At 36.2% G+C, this 18,455-nt stretch overlaps 1 long non-coding RNA gene across 1 annotated transcript in view; it reads left to right on the top strand.

Annotated features, from left to right (window-relative positions):
• Window positions 1–18,455, top strand: part of LOC128072716 (uncharacterized) — a 159,534-nt gene that overhangs the window by 1,481 nt on the left and 139,598 nt on the right. The window lies entirely within an intron of this gene.

The following is an 18,455-nucleotide window of genomic DNA, read 5'->3' as shown; positions in this document are numbered from 1 at the left end:
TTTTGTTTTGTTTTTTGTTTAAAATGGATTGTGGAGGTGATGCTTCAAAACGAGGACTGTAAGGCTGGAATGTTCAGTTAGAGTTAAAACGGCTGACTCACATGTTCGTGGGCTGCCGTTATTGCTTTCACCTGGCTGCCACCTGGTTGAGAAGCGGCGATGCCTACAAACCTCCCGTCTTGCAGGCAGACGTTTTAAAGTAGGTGGCAACGATTCCTACGTATTCAGGTCTGTAACTTTTAAAAAGTGAATATAACGTTCTTGCGGATGTAGACGGTGTGCTCATTTGTCCTCTTTCTTTTGCTTCATGTGTCTTACTAGTTTCCAAAAACTTGGGGTATGTTTGAGTTTTCAGAAGCTGTGTACTTGCACGTGCATGCAAAGTGCAGTGAGCCTTAAAAAGGATCGTGTTCAAATTCGAAGGCTCAGCTGAGCCCCAGCTGGACTGCTCGCAGGCTTTGAACTTTAACGTGTTCTTCTGTCAATATTTGTCTTGTTTGTTGTCTAAATGGACTTCACATTTTTCTAGAGATCAGGGATTTTATTTTTATTTTGTATTTATTTATTTTTCAAGTCCCTGAATCCTCATTCTGTCACATGCACACACACTGATATATGAAAACCTAAACAGCAGTATTTCAAAAATAGCAGAGTAGAAAGTTGGTTTTGTAGTTATGATGGTTCTTTAAACATAGATGGGAAGATCACGACAAAACCACTTTAATGCAATTGGTACAGAACCTTAATGCATGTTTCTGATCACCACAGCCTTTATTTCTGTTTTCTCTAAACCTGTAAATATTTTTTAAAAGCCAGCTGTGGGGAAGTAATCACAATTGGATTTGGCTGAAATGCATGACTGTTCCATTTCCTAAATAATGGAAGTAAAGCGGGAAGAGACTGTTTTAAAAAAGTGTTCTATGTGTTCTGTGCCTATTTTATGTATTTAGCATGTATTATTCTACTGAATTAGCATGGAGATGTATGAATGTGTGAAAATCAAGACAGGTTGGATCTGGATTATATAAGAACTAAAATTTGAGCATTCATTATTTAATTATGAGTTTTATGAGTTTTAAATTATGACTTTTGTTTAATTATTTTTGCTGAACTAATGCAGTCTTTTTGCTGACTCTACTTGCTTTTTGTTATTTCTTGCTTTTCTGTAACTATGAAGTATTTTATCTTGGAACTGGGAGACAAAGCCATTTTAATCTAGCTTCAGTCTGTCAGAGAAGAAGACTGATGAGGGAATAAGGTCACTTTATCCATGTACTCCTTATTCACCTCAAATTTTTCTTTAGGTCTTATCCATTTTTTCCTTCTGACACGCTGTTGGGCATATTTTGGGGTAATACAGTATTTACTTAAATAATGCAGATAAACTAGGGTGTTTCCTTTTCCTGTATTCGTTCACTGAGAAGCAACAGCAGTTGTGAGGCAGAAGTTATTTTAGTTTCCTGAGGAAAAAAGAGTTTAGTGAGCTGTATTCTCACTTGTTTATTAGTACTGCAACAGTACAAAATGATACCAGTGAAAATTTGTGCTCACCAGAAGCATTAGTCTATATTCAGTCTTATCAGTGCTAGTCACTCATTTTTTTCCTGCTTGGCAGGTAAGAATAAATGGCGAATGACAGTACTGTTTGCGTTAGAGTGTTCATGCCTACTGCAGCATGATCATTCACAGGGTCATGTTTTCATTGACACTGTTGTATTTTACATTATTTAATTATTGAGTAAAACTTGTTGCTTCTGTTCTGAAGGTTCAGGAAACCAAACACCTGATTAAAGTGACTACCTATGTATTGTTTCCTCTGTATGAAAAATCTCTATTGAGAGAAATGTGCTTCTCTATGTGGACTTTATTTCCTAATCCAGAGGAGATTTGGAGTTTCCTAAATAAGCAAGAGTTTGTATTAGGCTCTTCTGAAGTCTTAATACATAATAGAGTCCATACTAGCAGAGGCAGGTTTGTCTTTATGGCCTTTTACAAAGCTTTGTGGTTTTTTTCTGATATTCTACTCCTGTTAACACAAACTTATGCTTGCAGGTCTAGGCAAAAAATGCTGGGGAAGCTCTGTTGGTGAGCCTTTCAAAGCTTAGCTTTCTGTTGTGGTGCCAGGTAAGATGGCACTGAATGCAGTTGCTAAGAGTAGTTTTAAGTTGGTTAGATACGCAATCATGTCTTAGGAATAAGAAGTCCTACAATAAACTCTTCATGTTTTGTATTATAGCCTTTCTGCCTGTGAATTAGAACACCTAATGATGTTTTCATTGATGCAAGAGTTGTGAGGCCAGAGCAAATTACTGTTAGTTCAAAACTTTTTCACCCCCTAGAGGCTCTAAGTATTTGTGGTGAGCAGTCACATTGTATTTATGACTGCTGTTAATTATGTGCAATTCACTGGGTCACAACTTCACATGTTAGAAATAATGCTCATAAAGAAAATCCAGTAAGATATAAAGTGAGTTGCAGTATTATTAATGTGTGTAGGTGACAAAATGGAGTCTAACCTCCTTGCTCATGAGGGTTATCTCACTCTATGGAATTTCTGATATATATGTTTTAATATTTTGAATCTTACAGTGAAGCACATCTTAAAATCTTCTTGTAATGTGCTGTCCTCAGTGTTGTACGCTGGCACTGAACGTTTTCAAGTAATGCTGTTCTGTAAACTTAAGTGTTATATTAACACAAGAAAAAAAGAGAAAACTTACTGTCAACAATTCTATTTAGAGGCTGCAGTAAGAAAGAAGCTAAAGTGTGACGCAAAAGCATGTTTTCTGTCATCTAGGTGTATCAGCTTAATCTAACGTTCAAACAGACGTAGCTCCAGTTAGCTAAGATTGTTTTTATTCTTAATCTGTGTAAGAAAACACTGACTGTTCTACAGAGCTGAGCAAGCAGAGAAGGAAGACAGCTTCTCTATCCCTATCATCAGTATTTATGTTTTTACTTCATAGCTATTAATTATGATTCAAGTTTAGCATCTTTCACATGAAATTTTTTTTTGTTGTCTTTTTTTTTTTTTTTTATAAAAAAGAAGCTTTTAAGAAGTATAAGAAGTGTTTTTAGAAGTATATGATAATGCTACAATTGTCATGGCTGCTAATAATAGCAGCCTAATAAGATATGGTATGGTAAGGCTGCTGATTATAAGACTTTGACTACAAAATGTTGAGAAATTAATGACATTTACCTAACAGTCTCCTTGAAACAGATCTGTAATACTTCGGCCTTTGTTGGGGTAAGACCAACAGCCATATTTGTATGCGTTGGGATTAAATTATTAAGGTGATGAGAAATTACATTAGCCTACTAAACTGTAGTATAGTATGATCTCAGTTTGGATGATAAAGGGCTGCCATGAATGAAATAAGGAACTGCAGTTTCAAATTTGCAGTGGTGCATAAAACTGGAGCAGAGTAGACCAGCTGGTAGGTGGTGGTTACAAGATAACAATCCTTTCTAAGAGCTAGAAAACAAACTTGAAAGGGTTTTTGAAAAATACAAATTACTGCTGTGAAGACTTGTCAGGGTCCCATGCCATTCCCAGGCACAAGTTATATGCTGGTTGTAAAGCTGAACGTAGATTTAGTTCCAGCTCGCAGCTTAGGTGCATAACTGTATTTGATTGCAGTCCTGGTTGGTGGGTGTTGGGCAGGGCACTCACAGGATGTCAGTTGTTACCCAGTGTTTTATGGACACACCTCACTGCTCACTTGCTTTTTCCAAACACGCATTTAAATGACAAAGTAACTCGTACAGAAATTTGTTAAGGAAACTACTACTTAGAATGGGTGACTGTCATAAGATCAGGCAGAAGTTTCTGATGGCTGGTCTTAATTGGATGTTTCAGAAGAGCCTCTCTATCTTAATAATTTTTGCTGCAAGAAGAACTAAAACACCCAGACGCTGTGATGGACTGTCTGGACAGCTGCTCTCTCTGTTTCATAACTGTCTCAAAGCAGTGAACCAGATGGGTTCAGTTATCTGTAAAATAGACTTCTGGGAGCTTATGACAAAGAAAGTTTGTAGTGATACATGGAAAGCCTTACGAAGACAAATGTTCATCGCTTATTTTCTAAAAGGACCTGATGTGTACTAGCAGACTTCTTTTTTGGAAGTTACCTCGTTTGCATCTTGCAGAGTTTGAGAAAGTTCTAACCTTCAGGCAAAGAAATTGCAGAAAAAAAAGGCTTTCTATGCTATAAAGTGAGAGTTTGCTTTTTTTTGTGTGTAGTTTTGCATGTATATACACATATGCAGCTGTTCAAATACTTCTGGTATTGAAATTACTTTTATTGATCTTTGTTAAGATTGTTATTTTCTTCAGGTAAGCTTGCATTCTTCTGTATGCATGAGAGGTATATGTTACACGTTCTATAAATGTGACTGTGCAATGAAGCTATCAATTTAAATGCCCCAGAGGAAGTTACTGAGAGTTCTACATTGCATTTGTGTACTGAATAAGCAGAGTTGCAGAGAAAAAGTGCAGCTGGTAAGAACTCAAACAGAACTGGGAGAGAAAGAAGGAGTGAGAGAGATACGAAGTACTGTCTAGTACGTAAAGAGAGGAATGCCTTCCATATCTCTACATTGCTTTCTCAAATTTTGACTCAAAATAAATAACTCTTGTAATTGTGCCCATCCAGTTTTCTAGCAGCTTCTTCTTTGGATTGTGTAGTAATTTAAAAGATAACTTTTTCTCTGGGAAAAAAAAAGTAAAAAAAAAAAAAAACTCAAAACAACAGCAACAAAATCTTCCATCAGTCTGAGCTATCAATCATCAATCTGGGGGGTTGGACTCGATGATCTCTGGGGGTCCCTTCCAACCCCTACAATTCTGTGATTCTGTGAGCGTTACTGTTACTTTTCATCTTTCTTTGATGATATTATTTTAAAGTTAGAAATTTATCACTTTAATACAAGTCAGTGGTTGAGAGTGCATCTGTGTACTCTTTACAACATTGTGTAACTGGTGATTTTTTTTTTTTCCCCCTTTTCTTAAGCAGTTAAGTAATGACTGAATGGAACAGAGAAGAGGTAACCATAGAAGATAGTTCAGGGAACAGAAACAGCATAGCTTTATTATTGAGATACCAATTCAAGCTTATTAGCCCTTATTGATGGCTATTTTGGCTTTCTTAACTGTTGTTGCTGTGCACATTGCAGTATCTCATTAACGGCTGCTTAGTGCTCAGTGGAGTCTTGTTTTCATGTGCCTGGTATATTTCATTTTATTATTATTATTGTTATTATTATTATTATTATTATTTTTACTAACTATGACTTGCCAGTCCTTGGTTTTGTTGTGATAACAGGTCATGACCACAGCTGTGCCTTCCACAATACCAGGAAAATCCAGTAATGGTCGAATAAAAGAAGGTAGCATTTTCAATGAGAAGTTTTCTTATTGGCCAGGAGCAAATGTGAAATCTCGATTTCGTGTCAAGAAGGTAGAAAATGTAAATGGTAATGAATGTTGTAAATGAGCATGTGCTCACAGATATAGCCAAAAGCTTTGTAAAGTAAAGGTTTTAAACTTGGTTCTTGATTTTTCTTGTTGGAATTATTTTAAGTACTTACTAAAGCTCTTGGAAGGAAAAACTGAAAGTCTTGCATGTTGCTGGAAGCAGGACTCCTGTCTGATTGATTGTTCAAGTATGTGAGAAGGCTAATGTCAGGAAAATAAAGTTAAATTTTTAACCCATTTTCTTCTAAAACCATTGTTGTGACAGATTCTTGCCCAGCGTATCCCTATGGGTTGCATTCTAATTTCAGATTGTGAGCAAATTCACAGAAGCACTTTTACCTTAGTTTGAAGGATGTGAGAAGGGCTGGATTGACTTACTGACCAGATTCCTGTCTTTCTAGTTCATAGTTTCTATAGAAGATAATTACGAGTGTGAGAAGAGAAGACACTGCAGTGCTGGTAAAACTGCAATTTTTGTCATCTTAGGGAGATATGGCAGGTTTGCAATGATTTCTTAGTGTTTAGTTTAGTCTTGAAGCAAAGTTAAAGCCATATGCAACCAAAATCTTTTGTGTTATGCAGATGTAAATATAAACAAGTTTCACTGAAATTAATGGTTTGACTTCAGGTTTACACTGATGCAATAGAGTTGAATACAACTTTACCTTCTTAACCAGCATTTTTGTGACAGATAGGACAGTGTGTATATATGTACACATTACTTAATTGGTGTAACTGCCACAGTAGTTGAAAGGATGCTTTAGATCTTTATTGTTTCATAAAGAATAATAGAAGTTTAAATTCATATGCGTTAATTTTCAAAGATTATTACTGTAAATTGGGACATTCAGTGACAAACGTATGTGGATTTCAGTCATTCAAAAATAGTTCTTTCCATTCTATTAATTTTTGCCTGTAGAAATCCAACTTGGCTGAAGTCCATTATTTTTGTTGTATGTTTTCAGTTTGGAAAGGAAATTCTGCATGATGAGGCTGGTAACTAGGTGGTAGGATCCTAAGGAGAATGAATTTATAAGCTCATAATTTGTCCTCCACTAAGCAGCCTTGCCACTATCTGTCAATCATTAACCTGTACGTTGCGTACTTGTGGAAAATGCAGGTTCCCTGGATTGTCTCCCATTGCCAGTCTGGGCAATGCTGCTCTGCTGATCTGGAAATTGGATGTTAAGAGGAATTTTATTACTGAGCTAGACAACTGAGAAATTTTATTAGTGGTGGAAATAGAGTATACATTTCATGGCTCGATGCTCATAATGGTTGGAGATTTCAATCCCTCTTTGGGATGGAGGAAATAGAATTTAAGTATGAGATCCTAACTGATCTGAATCAGTAACTCCATTAAAGCTGCATTTATTGTACAACTACTGACAGTGATCAAGGTATCATTTAATAAACATAGTGGTGATGCTACAGTGAAATCCATGTCCTTATAAAGCTACTGAACAACTCATATTTCATGCTTTAGAAACATATTTTACCTACTTTTATAAATCATACTGTCATGGTAGATGGAGCTTAAAAGTAATAGCGTTTGTGTTATTAGTTAGGCAATTACTGAGATGTTGACTTGTAACATTTAGAAAAATATACTCAAAGAGTGAAGTACCTACTATAAGGTGTTTTGCTAGTCTAAACTATGTAAAATCTCAACTATTTTTAAGTAGGAAACAAAACTGCAACCTTCATGAGTGTTAGGGTTTTCAGTTTTTGGTGTTTTTCTCTGAGCACTCTGGATGCTTCCAAATAATCATAACAGAATTATGAAAGTTGACAGATAGAAATTAACACCACCCCCACCTTGCTCCCCTCCTGCCAAGATCACAACCAAAATGCCATCCCATTTGTTTGCTGAGTCTGTGAAATATTAGACATTCATTAGAAAGCCACTGAGCTGCCTAATAGTGTGGAAAACAGACTATTTACGTGTCAGAATTGAAATGTAAAGTGTGAGATCTGTTTCATATCTGTCTATAATATTAATGAGATGGACTAACTTATTCTTTGTGTGTAGTAACAAATTCCCCCAAATGTGTATAATCTCTGCTAAAACTGTTTTAGAAATAATGGGTGTATTTTACGTTGTTTGACATGCTAAAATTTTTTGACAGGAGGAGCTTGAAGCATTTAAAGAAAAATGACATTTCCGGTATATGAAATCCATTATTTTTCCATTTCAGGAAGGAAGATATAGATACTGATTCTTTCCACTTCCTTCCAAGCAGAGCCTCATTAAATCGATCCTGTTCCCTCCTCTGTTTCAACAGTGCATCAGATCTGATTCTTGCTCCAGTGATATTGAGAATTTTGCTATTATCTTTAACAGGAACAGGCCTTTAGGAAAAGGCGTTAGATGAACTGAAATGAAGAAAAATGAATGACAAAGTGAAAAATGACAGTTGTAGATTATAAAAACTTGTCCCATTCAGCAAACAAATTGAAAGAGAAATTATTTGTAAAAGTATCTCAGTTTGTGGTCTAAACAAAAAACCCCACAAAAACATAATACTTCTACTCTAGCAGAATGGTTGCACAGTGGAGATGATATACACTAGAAAATTTCATTTTTGCAGCATGAGTAAAATATAATATTTTTCTGGATTGTTTTGATGCTACTTTATAGGTAGTGCATTGTTGACTCTGTAATCAGAAGAAAAGATTTAATGCATATTGAAAGGCATAGGACCTCATTGCAATGAAGTTTCATTGTATTGGTATCAAGTATAACAGCATCTTGAATACTTAAAATCTTGAATGTCAATGGCTAACGAGATTATAATGGATTTTTCTGTACCAGTGAAGGCCTTGATTTTGTTTGAACAAGATTTTCTCCTTGCAAGACAATATGATATCTCTGATTGTTTGTGTTAATTGTAGGAAATGAGTGTCAGAAATGATTTATATCATTTCTGGAAGACCGATATCTCAGTACCCTGTTCTGTCCCTTTCCATTTAGACTGGATTCAAATGTTAATGTTAAAGACATGGGGTGAGAGGTAGGAAGTACTAAACCAGTCTCCAGTTTTCTTTTGAGGAAATTTTTTTTCTATTTTCAGTCCAGAAGTTAATGCAATATGTTGTAGTATTTCTTTAAACAGTTGACAGGCATTTTTCTTCATTATATGGAAGGAGAATGTAAGGGAAAAATCACTTGAATTTATCAATTACAAAAAGATGTGATGTTAAATGGGTTAACATTGAGTTTGAGTGTTTGCCAATTCACAGATAATGAGGATACAGTATTATCTGTTTGGTTTGGTTTGTTTCTTTTATTTGGAGAAGGAAAACAAAACATTGTCAAAGTTTCAACTTTGCATTTCCAGTGGGAATTCCTGCCATAAATGTAGAATGTGATTATCCAACCTGAAATTTTTGATAAACAAAAACTAAATCAATGAACATGAAAAAGGATGCTGCATTACATCTGTTTTGTAAAGAAACATTCAGAGCTAGCTGATGAAAGCATTTTAAATCCAAAGCTCTTTCAATCCCCAAAATGCTGAAATGAAATTGAAAACTCCTGTTGCATTTCATAGGCTTTGGATTAAGAGCCAGTCATCAGGATGCTTGAAGCAGTGACCTAATGTTAAGAACATTTATGATTTTATTAGATTAATTGAATTGTTCATGATATTGAGTGCTTTGAGAGCTGTGCGAGCAGATGTGAAATTATTGTGTACGTAGATTTCCCTGCAAAGTAGAGTGCCAGGTGACAAATAATTGGGACAAACCAGAAAAAGCAGGTATAGAGTCTCTTTCCAAAGCTGTTTCTTGTAGAGCTGTTGTTTCCCTTAATAAAGGAACTGACTTCTGGTGTGATTTGCTAGGTAAGGCTTTCCTTAGAATAAGATCTTATGCCTTTACGTGTTATTGTGTATCCTCTGTGTATAGCTATGTTATATTTATATTAGCTATGCTTGTTCCACATAGCTGCATGTTTTGAATGTAGAAAAAGCTGATAGCTTGTTCATGTGGGACAGCTGCCCATGCATAATATATGCCCCATATGTTAGAAGACATCTCCTGACTGTATTATCAAAGGTTTTTTTTTTTTTTTTTTTCCCTAAGCTTGATATCCTTTATTCAGGATTGCTTTTCGTAAATAAATAGGACATAATTAAATAGAAGATGACCATCTCTGTTTCCTCACTTCATTTCTGTAATTTGTTTTCATGCTGTGCTCTTGTTATCACATTTCTTTTGTTATTAGCAATGACAAAAGGAGAAAAGTGTACAGATATGACAACTGAATATCAGCTATTCCTAAGGAATTTTTTTCTTATTTTAATACTAAAAAGAAACTTGGGCCAACAATTTTTATTATCAAATAATTTTTCAGATGATTCTGGGTAGTCAGGGTTCTGTAGTCTGTAAATCATAGAACCAGAAAGCGGCTTGGATTGGAAGGGACCTTCAAGTTCTAACCCCTTGCTATGGGCAAGATTGCTACTTACTAGATTGTATTGCCCCAGATCCCACCCCAGTCAACCTTGCCCTCCAGAGATGGGGCATCCACAGTTTCTCTGAGCAAACTCTTTCTGTGAATGTTGAGAAATTTCCTCACTCGTTTACTTTCACACAGGTTCGTTTCTCACATGTCCTTTGTTTTGTGTGACTCAACTGATGGCTTGACGGTTATCAGTTCACTGTGTGTTTTTGTGAGTGTTTGAGCACAGTATTTTAGTGAATCTAAATAAAGTAGGACTTGTACTGTAAACTTCACTGCATGGTTAATGAAGAGAAACAGCTAGCAAAATTGAAGAATACATCTCTTTCATAGAAGTTCTACTTTAGAAAGTATTTTTCAGAAAAAAATCCACAAAGTTTAACTGTAATTAATACAAAATAGCACCATCCTTCAATTTTGGAGATGTACTGAGACACTGTATACTTTTGGGAGGAAGAACAATTTGCTATTTACTTGTAAGTACAACTATATACACAGTCTAAATCTGTATTCATTCAGAAGATATGATGTGTATTTGTGAAAGCACGTAGAGCAGGGTGTCATTTCCTCTAACCTAACCATATGGAAGACTTGATAGAACCTTTCAGAGAAGCAACTAATTGCTATAAATGTCACTGGTTACTAAATAAGAGTTTGTATTGCTTGCTTACCTTTGGGTTAACGTTAATGTTCTTTGAGCTTTTTCAATCAGAATCTTAGAGATGTTTCATCTAACTTTACTAAGAAGTAAAGATTTTAGTAAGAAATTTGCTAAGTGTGAAGATATTTGATCAACATGTCATCCTAGATAGGTCTATCATCCCTAATGAAGGATTTCAGTGTATATTCTTGGTTTATTTATTGTTTGATAAAACAAATGAACTGATTGTGTCTCGTAAACACTATTTAATGTACTGACAGTGCTTGATGAGAAGCCTTAATGCGGTTTCTAGCTATATATTAAAGAGTACCCTATTGTCCTCATAGTACCGCATTTGTTTTCGGGTAGCAACTCTTGCTACAGAAACCTAGAATGAATAATATTTAAGGAGGAATTGGGGCTGGACTGTGTAGTTAAAAATCAGCAACAAAAACAAAGAGCACATAGATTTTAAATGAAATATGAAGAATCATATTGTTTCATCAGAGACGTTTAGAACAAAGATGAAAAGCACTGCGTGGCTTCTAGCAGCCATTGGGTGGCTTGGGTCCTCAGTGGCTCCTCCAGGCTGCTGGAGAGGCTAGCTTTAAGTTTCTTGGTCTTCTGATAGTTATGCCTAATGTATTCTCAAAGGACACAGAAAAAATAAAATTGGCTTATTTATATACTTGATGCTATCTGATTCTTGATAGAAGCATAACATCTCCCACTGCTACTGCCTACTGTGGGAGGAGGAAATAAAAGGCAAAGTGTTCATAACAAAAAATAAAGATGTTGAAGATGCTGAGAATAGTAATGGCAAGCATTGGTGGAAATATCTTGTCTCAGATGGGTATTTTAACCAGTAAAAGAAATCATTATGTAGTTTGAAACTGTCAGTATCTCTGCTCTGTTGTGTCCCTCTTCATTAGAATTTTCATGGTTTCTCCTTCTAATGTAATCCTGACTTTAGGTTTTCTAAGTAACATGCTTATTATGCAGAAAATAACTCTGGAATGATAATGGAAACACCATTTTGATGTTGGTGAGCTGAATTTGAAACAAGTTTAAAGAAGAGAAGTATACCGAGCATAAACTAGCATCTTTTTTTCTTGCCTAGTGCTAGTACATTTTGCATTTCAGCATAGCCCTGGTTTGACTACAAGGCAGAATAGGGGAGAAGCATCTTTACAATACTCCAGTGTTTTTGAAATACGTATGCAGCTTCTGGTGTTCAAGACACATTTACCACCTTAGCTATTAATATGGAAATGTTAGAAATTGAGCCCTTAAAATTCTAAAATTGAATGTAAAGTGGAAGAAATTTTTTACCTCCTGACGGAATTGAGGGCACGGGTCATCTTCTGTGTTTCCTGTAGAGAATAAGAACGTTGAAAGAAATGGAATGGTCAAATCTATAAATATTTTGCTTCATGGCTGGTGCTACTGCCAAAACTTTGAGTTCTTTGACAGTGAAATGGCCGACGGCCTACTGGGCTTGCAGGGTTTCCCTTTGCTCAAAGGAGGAAGAAGGTCCCTAGGGAAAACTAGCAGGACTCACTGGCATGGCTTTTCAACTAGGTTTGAAGGGGAAAGGGAATTGTAGCAAGCCTGTCTGTGATAAGGTGTTGGACAGCATAACTAGGTTAGATGGACAGGGTGCTAGCAGGGGCTGAGCAAATTGGAAGTCAGTAGATGAGAGTTAGAGAACAAGGCAACAAAGGGAGTGTTGGGGCTGGTTTTCTACTAGAGGCAGCTTTACCAGGCTGAGCCTGTTGATGAAACCTTCCTCCATCTACAAGAGGTATTTTGATTGTAGGCTCTCATCCTGCTGGGGGACACCAACATCTGTTGGAAAAGTAGCGCACCAAGATATAAGCAATCCAGGAAGCTCATGGAATGCATTGAGAATAACTTTTTGAGCCAAGTAATAGACAGCCCTACCTGGGGGATGCTGTACTGAACCTATTTGCTCATCAGTGAAAATGAACTACTTGGTGACATCAAGATTGGAAGCTGCTTGGCTAGTGGATACGCACTAGTGAAGTTCAACTCCTCAGGGATATGAGACAAAGAATAAATTCAGGGTGCTAAATTTTAGGAAAGCCACTCTCAGTGAGAAAAGGTAATATCACACCCATTTTTAAGAAGAGTAGGAAGGATGACCCAGGGAACTTCTAACCTGTTAGCCTCACTTCTGTGATGGGGAAAATCATGGAGCAAATCCTCCTGGAACCTATGGTACGTGGAAGAGAGGGAGGTGACATGGATAACCAGCATGGCTTCACCAAGAGCAGGTCCTGCCTGACAACGTAGTGGCCTTCCACAGTGGTGAAACTGTGTCAGTAGTCAAGGGAAAAGCCAGGTCATCTAGCTGAACTTCATTAAGACCTCTGACACAGCCCCACACAACATCTCCCCCCATAATGGAGAGACGGATTTGATGGTTGGTCTGTCTATTTAGTGTGAAACAGTAATGTATGGTACTTAAGAATCAAAAATGAGTAAATATCTGTTGTGTTGTAGTTAATAACTGTTAATGATGTACATGTTCATGTACAAGATTGAAGCTGATAAATGAGACCCAATTTAATTAACCAAGGGTGATTGAGGAGGCATATTCCGCAACAAGCGGAGTTCTGTTACGTAGAGATCCAGTGTAATCTGTAAGTATTTCATCATTGTCTTTGCCTATAAGTGGTGGTGGTTATTTTTTTCTTTGTTTTGTAAATCCATGTGCACACATGCCCAGAGAATTGGACTTTTAGACTTTGTATAAAGTGTAGAAAATTGTAGAGCTTGTGAGTAGTACTATATAAGTTTATGTTGAATGAATTACTGAAAATATTAGCTTTAAAAAATCTTGAAAACAATTTTGAGACAGGATTTTTTTTTTTTTTGCCAGTGTTAATCTATTAATCTATGAAGTGTTGGCCATTAATTGCTAAATGCTTATTAAAATGAAACTTGGAGGAAGGGAACTGCACAAAAATTGGTTTTTTTTTTTTTTTTTTTTTTTTTTTTTTTTTTTTTTGTCTGTGTATAATATAATAACAATAGATGTACTTTTCAGGCAGTGAAAATCAAAGTATATTTCCTCAACAGTGTGTAGGCATTGTCCTAAGTAATGAACTTTGTGAATATTTGCAAATAACATTCTGGCCATTTAATTTTAAAAAGGCTCCATTTGTCAATTCTGAAAACTATACTAGTTATTAGACTGCCAGTAGCTGCTGTCTGTCTTTCTTGCTCCTGCGTTTGTACATGTATGTGTCTGTAAGGCTGTTGAAGCATTTGAGCAAAACAGCACTTTCATAATTATTCTTGTACTTCCTTCTTATTAAGAGCTTCCCTTTTATTGTTCTGCTTGTGTGCATTTTCAGGGACTCTTAAAGTAAAAGGAAGGTGGTCCTTTCTTGTCTGGTCTTACCACTGAAAAATTAAAAACTTTGAGCATTCAACAAAATATTATTGATAAAATTGTCAGATCTTTAAGGCAGAGTTTTTTTTCATGGCCTGATGTACTTATTAGATCACATCTAGCGAGTAAATATTGCAAACAAATGTAAGCAAATTCTCCTTAGGCTATGGCAAAAAATAAAAAAATATTAAGACTCGGGCAGAATTTGAGATTATTGGAATTATGAAGTCAGAGGTTGAACATCTGCAGATGCTGGCAGAAGTCATCTCCTCTACAGTGCCTCACTGTATGTCATATGAAGGACTGTTCTTGTAAGAGAAAACAGTGTCTGGTAATTAAGACATAATGGCACGTATTTCTGTCTTTAAGAAAGAGGAGGAAAAATAATTAAAACTAAGTTGCAGAGCTGTTCTCCAGTCTGCAGTCTTTCTCATCCTTTTGAGTCATGTCTATAAGTGCAATTAATTGGGAAATACTGTTTATTGCTGTTCAGTGACAAGAAGGATCCTACAACAGTGAGATTCAGTGTTGCTCTAAGAGACCTTTCAGCATCACGGAGATGCTAACTGTACAACAGCAGAAGCAGAACACGCATTGGTACGTGCCTGTTCCAAAGCACAGAGTGATTATTTCCAAGTCTGTAAAGAAAACTGAGCTTCCTCAAAAGCTGCTGTTCTCTTCCTGTAGAGCCACAAAAGGGATTCTTTTATGTCAGATTTTTGTGCCTGCAGGTATGCATGGAGTAATCAATGCATGAGGCAGCAGCTGAGCTTTGTACTTTTTTTTCTAGTCAGGCACGTCCACAGTGGCATTGCAAGAAGTGTTCTGTATGACCATTAGTATGTTGTTGGTTTTTATTAGCGACTTCTATTTCCTTGAGGGCTCCATCGTTAGTCTACTTCTGTAAATTTCCCTTTGCTGTTTTCCCTGCATGTTTTCACTCTTCCAGTATCTACAGGACAAAATTACTGTATCATGAAATAGCTGCTGTGGACTGCTATCAGGAGAATATGCTAAGGGGCTATGAAGAGGTACTGTAAGGAAAAAATGAAATTGTGTTTAGCCTGGATTTCAGCTTGGTTTTGCACAGAAAAAATAGAGAAAACTTACTTGTTTTGCACATCGAGGAATCAAAGTGACATGAAAGGAGTTAGACCCCTTCCTGCTTACTATGTCTTGGGACCGTCTTCAGTTTTTGTCATTCCATCCCTAATCTCAAAATCTGGTTTTGGAGACAGTTGAGTTTATCCTGTTCTTGGATGTTTTTTGTGGAAAGTGAACATGCTGCTTCCCCCTCTTTCCCCACCCACATGAACAGTTTCAGTAAGAACATAAGGTAAATGCCCTTTTCTTCTCTTTGTCTCTGTACTGTGTTCTGTGATTTAAATACTGCATTTTCTTTACCGATGTTGACCAATTCTCATCTTCCTACTGAGCCCAAGTAACTGTCTTGGCCTGTCCTTAGGCTGCTGGTTTCTTCTCTTCTGCTCGTTTCTGGTATCTGCCTTCATGCTTTGCATGAATAGATAGGAAAAGTTGCAACAGACAGTGTTGTATACAACCAAAATTCAACCTAGCATAGCACTAATTTAGTTTGGACTAAAATATCCCTTCACAGATCACAGCTGATACAGCTCGGTTGCTATCACATACATTAAGGCAGAGATAGCCTTAGGAAATCATTAAAGAGGCACTAGACTTTCTCAGAGTGATTCAATGCCATGGATTCATTATATGATGCTCAATTCTCCCCATTTCTGGAAATGAAAATGTCTCATTCTGGAAAATAGCATATTCTAGCTGACATGCTTTTATGCTCAACCAGCAATATGTTTTGAGATGGAAGAAAAAATTGGCCTGTTCTATTTAAGAAGTCCTGTTTAACATATAATTTGCTTTGTTGACAGTGCTGACATGCTTCCGTCTCTTTCTGGAGATCTGGCTGACTGCTACTGTGAATAGTGGTTGTCTTTTAATCTTTTGGTTTAAAAAACTGTTTCTGATCACTGGTTATCAGAAATCTACCAAGACATTAGAGTCAGATCTGGACACAGTGTTTTGTTGGAAAACAGTATTACTTTTTTTCCTCACAGGTGATATAAAATGTTTCATGCTGTAGCTGGCTACCTAGCAGATTGAAATTAGTAGTCTAATGCCCTTTGTTCATCATTTATTGACCATGTTTTGTATCATGCTTGCCATTTTCAGCTCCAAACCTTTGCTGTGGTGTGCAGTGACTGATGTTTGGCTCCGAAGGGTGTTGTTAAAACCACTGAAAGATGTGCTAAATGTCTGTCCCTCTTTAGGAAGCAAAATTTACAGTTGTCTATTGGGCAAGGAAATTGTTCTGTGACAACTGATTATGTACATCACATTTTAGAGACAAATTTTGATGCTGGTAAAAGACAGTGGTTAACAGTAATTTTCTGCAGACTTGCAAAGCATCCAAATGCTGACCATTGTTTCCTTTCATTCTATTCTAAAATAAGAAATTTACAGTAAAACCTTTTCATTCCCTCTTGAGCAGTTCATCACTAGACAGCCCTGGCAAAGGAAGCTAAGCCTGAAAGCTGTTTTTAGTCATGCGGTGGCTCTGGCTTATGCATTTCCAGTTCTAACCTGGTTTGTTCCTGTCTCTGATATACAGTGTACCACTTTACAGGCAGATGAATATGAGTGTTCAGTGCAGATCTGGCATTGTCTGAATCAGGACACCTATGTGCATATGGATAAAAAGCTGTCTTTAAAAAACAAACAAAAAACAAAACAAAACAAAAACCCCCCAAAAACCTCAGACTTCTGATTTGATTCTCAATTCGGACTTGCAAACAGTTGTATTGGTACAAGATGAGGAGTGACAGAGCTGCTAAATCTGTAACTGCAGATTAGGAAAGACAATTTCTTAAACTGGCAAAGCTGCTCAAGACCTCATTTTGTGAAACTTCTGCCCCGATTATCTTTTTGTCAAGTAGGTCGCTGATGGAATTAGCTCATAGACCATCAAAAACCAAAGAAAAGAACAGATAACAACAAGAAAGCCTCAACAGAACAACAAAAGCTTTGCATAATGTGTCCCATTGGAAAAAAAAACAAACAACTTTGAGTCAGCTTTGTTTGGCTGATTTTTTTTTTTTTTTAGTATCTAAACTTTAATTTTTTTTTTAAAATGTAATAAAGCTTATGGCCTGGCAGAAAAAATAAAAACTATAAACTTCACATTTCAAGTTTAGATCAATGCTAACGTATCCTTAGATAGCTGTCTTTCCTTGAAAGAGTAGAAAATTATGCGGGTTTTGATTTTTGATTTTTTTTTAAGGTATACATTTCAAAAATAATGTAGAGATAAAAACTTAAGTCCAGGCCTAGGAAACTTGTACAATTTCAAGATTTTATTCTGTACTTCCTATTGCTGGACAGTAGAAATTTAATTTCTAATCCTTCTGAAGATCTCTAGAGTTGATAATACTGCCAAACTATTACTAAACTATTTGCTGGTCATCTAGAGTACAACAGAATGTAATGATAATGAGGAGTACTATAAACATGCCAAGCTTTAAATATTGTTTGTGCTACTTGTATATTAATGTAACTGTTCTGGAGAAATGTACTGTGCGATGAAGCTTTTAATGGAGGCACTCATTCTGGAACTACAATAGTTGGAATAAAATTTAATGCTAATGGGAAGTTTTTATTTATGGTTTCTATGGTATTTATGGTTTACTATTGGAGGCAGATTTTTTCCTTTACTCTAGTTCTTGCTGATAAGTTGAAAAAAAGTGAAGGGATACTAGTGGAAATCCCATCTTAGTCAAAATATTCTGTGTTAATGCTTTTTTAGCATTGAAAAGAAAGATGACTTAAAATCCCTATGCAATTCATTTAATTGCAGCTAGGATTTTAAGTCTAAAGACTAAAGTTTTAAGCAAGACCCACAATTATTACTGTGAGGTTGTTCTGGTACATTTACACTTGCAAAGGTAGAATGTATTTAATGCTTCCTTAATATGTGGAAGAATCTCCTATCAATATATACATATATTATTTTTCTTTAAAATGCATGAAGAGAGGAGTGTTTACTCCTTCACTCTGCTGTCAGCCCAAGCGTTGATCGGGAGCAGCAGTGTAAAGCTGTAGGTGCAGTTATATAGGCAGCGTAGGAAGTTGTAAACTCCTCAATTGCTGTTTTAGATGGATGTTATGTTTTGAAAGGAGACATTTCAAACAAGCTCCCTCTAAAATTTCCTGGCACATGTCTTGGGAATAAAGTGGACAGGTGAAGTTAGAGCAAGTGCTGAGTAGTAAGACAACATGGTCGACCAAAGCTGATTAACTTTCCTGTAGTTCTGCAGTGCTTTTACTACTCGTTATAAGAAAAAAAGTTTGAGTTTCAGTAGTTCGAGAGTAAATTTGCAAATACATTGTAACATAAATGACATTTTTTTTCTGAGAG

Source organism: Tympanuchus pallidicinctus, unplaced genomic scaffold (genome assembly GCF_026119805.1).
Source record: "Tympanuchus pallidicinctus isolate F22 unplaced genomic scaffold, pur_lepc_1.0 scaffold7, whole genome shotgun sequence".
Lineage (NCBI taxonomy): Eukaryota > Metazoa > Chordata > Aves > Galliformes > Phasianidae > Tympanuchus > Tympanuchus pallidicinctus.
This window is presented reverse-complemented; position numbering and strand designations above follow the sequence as displayed.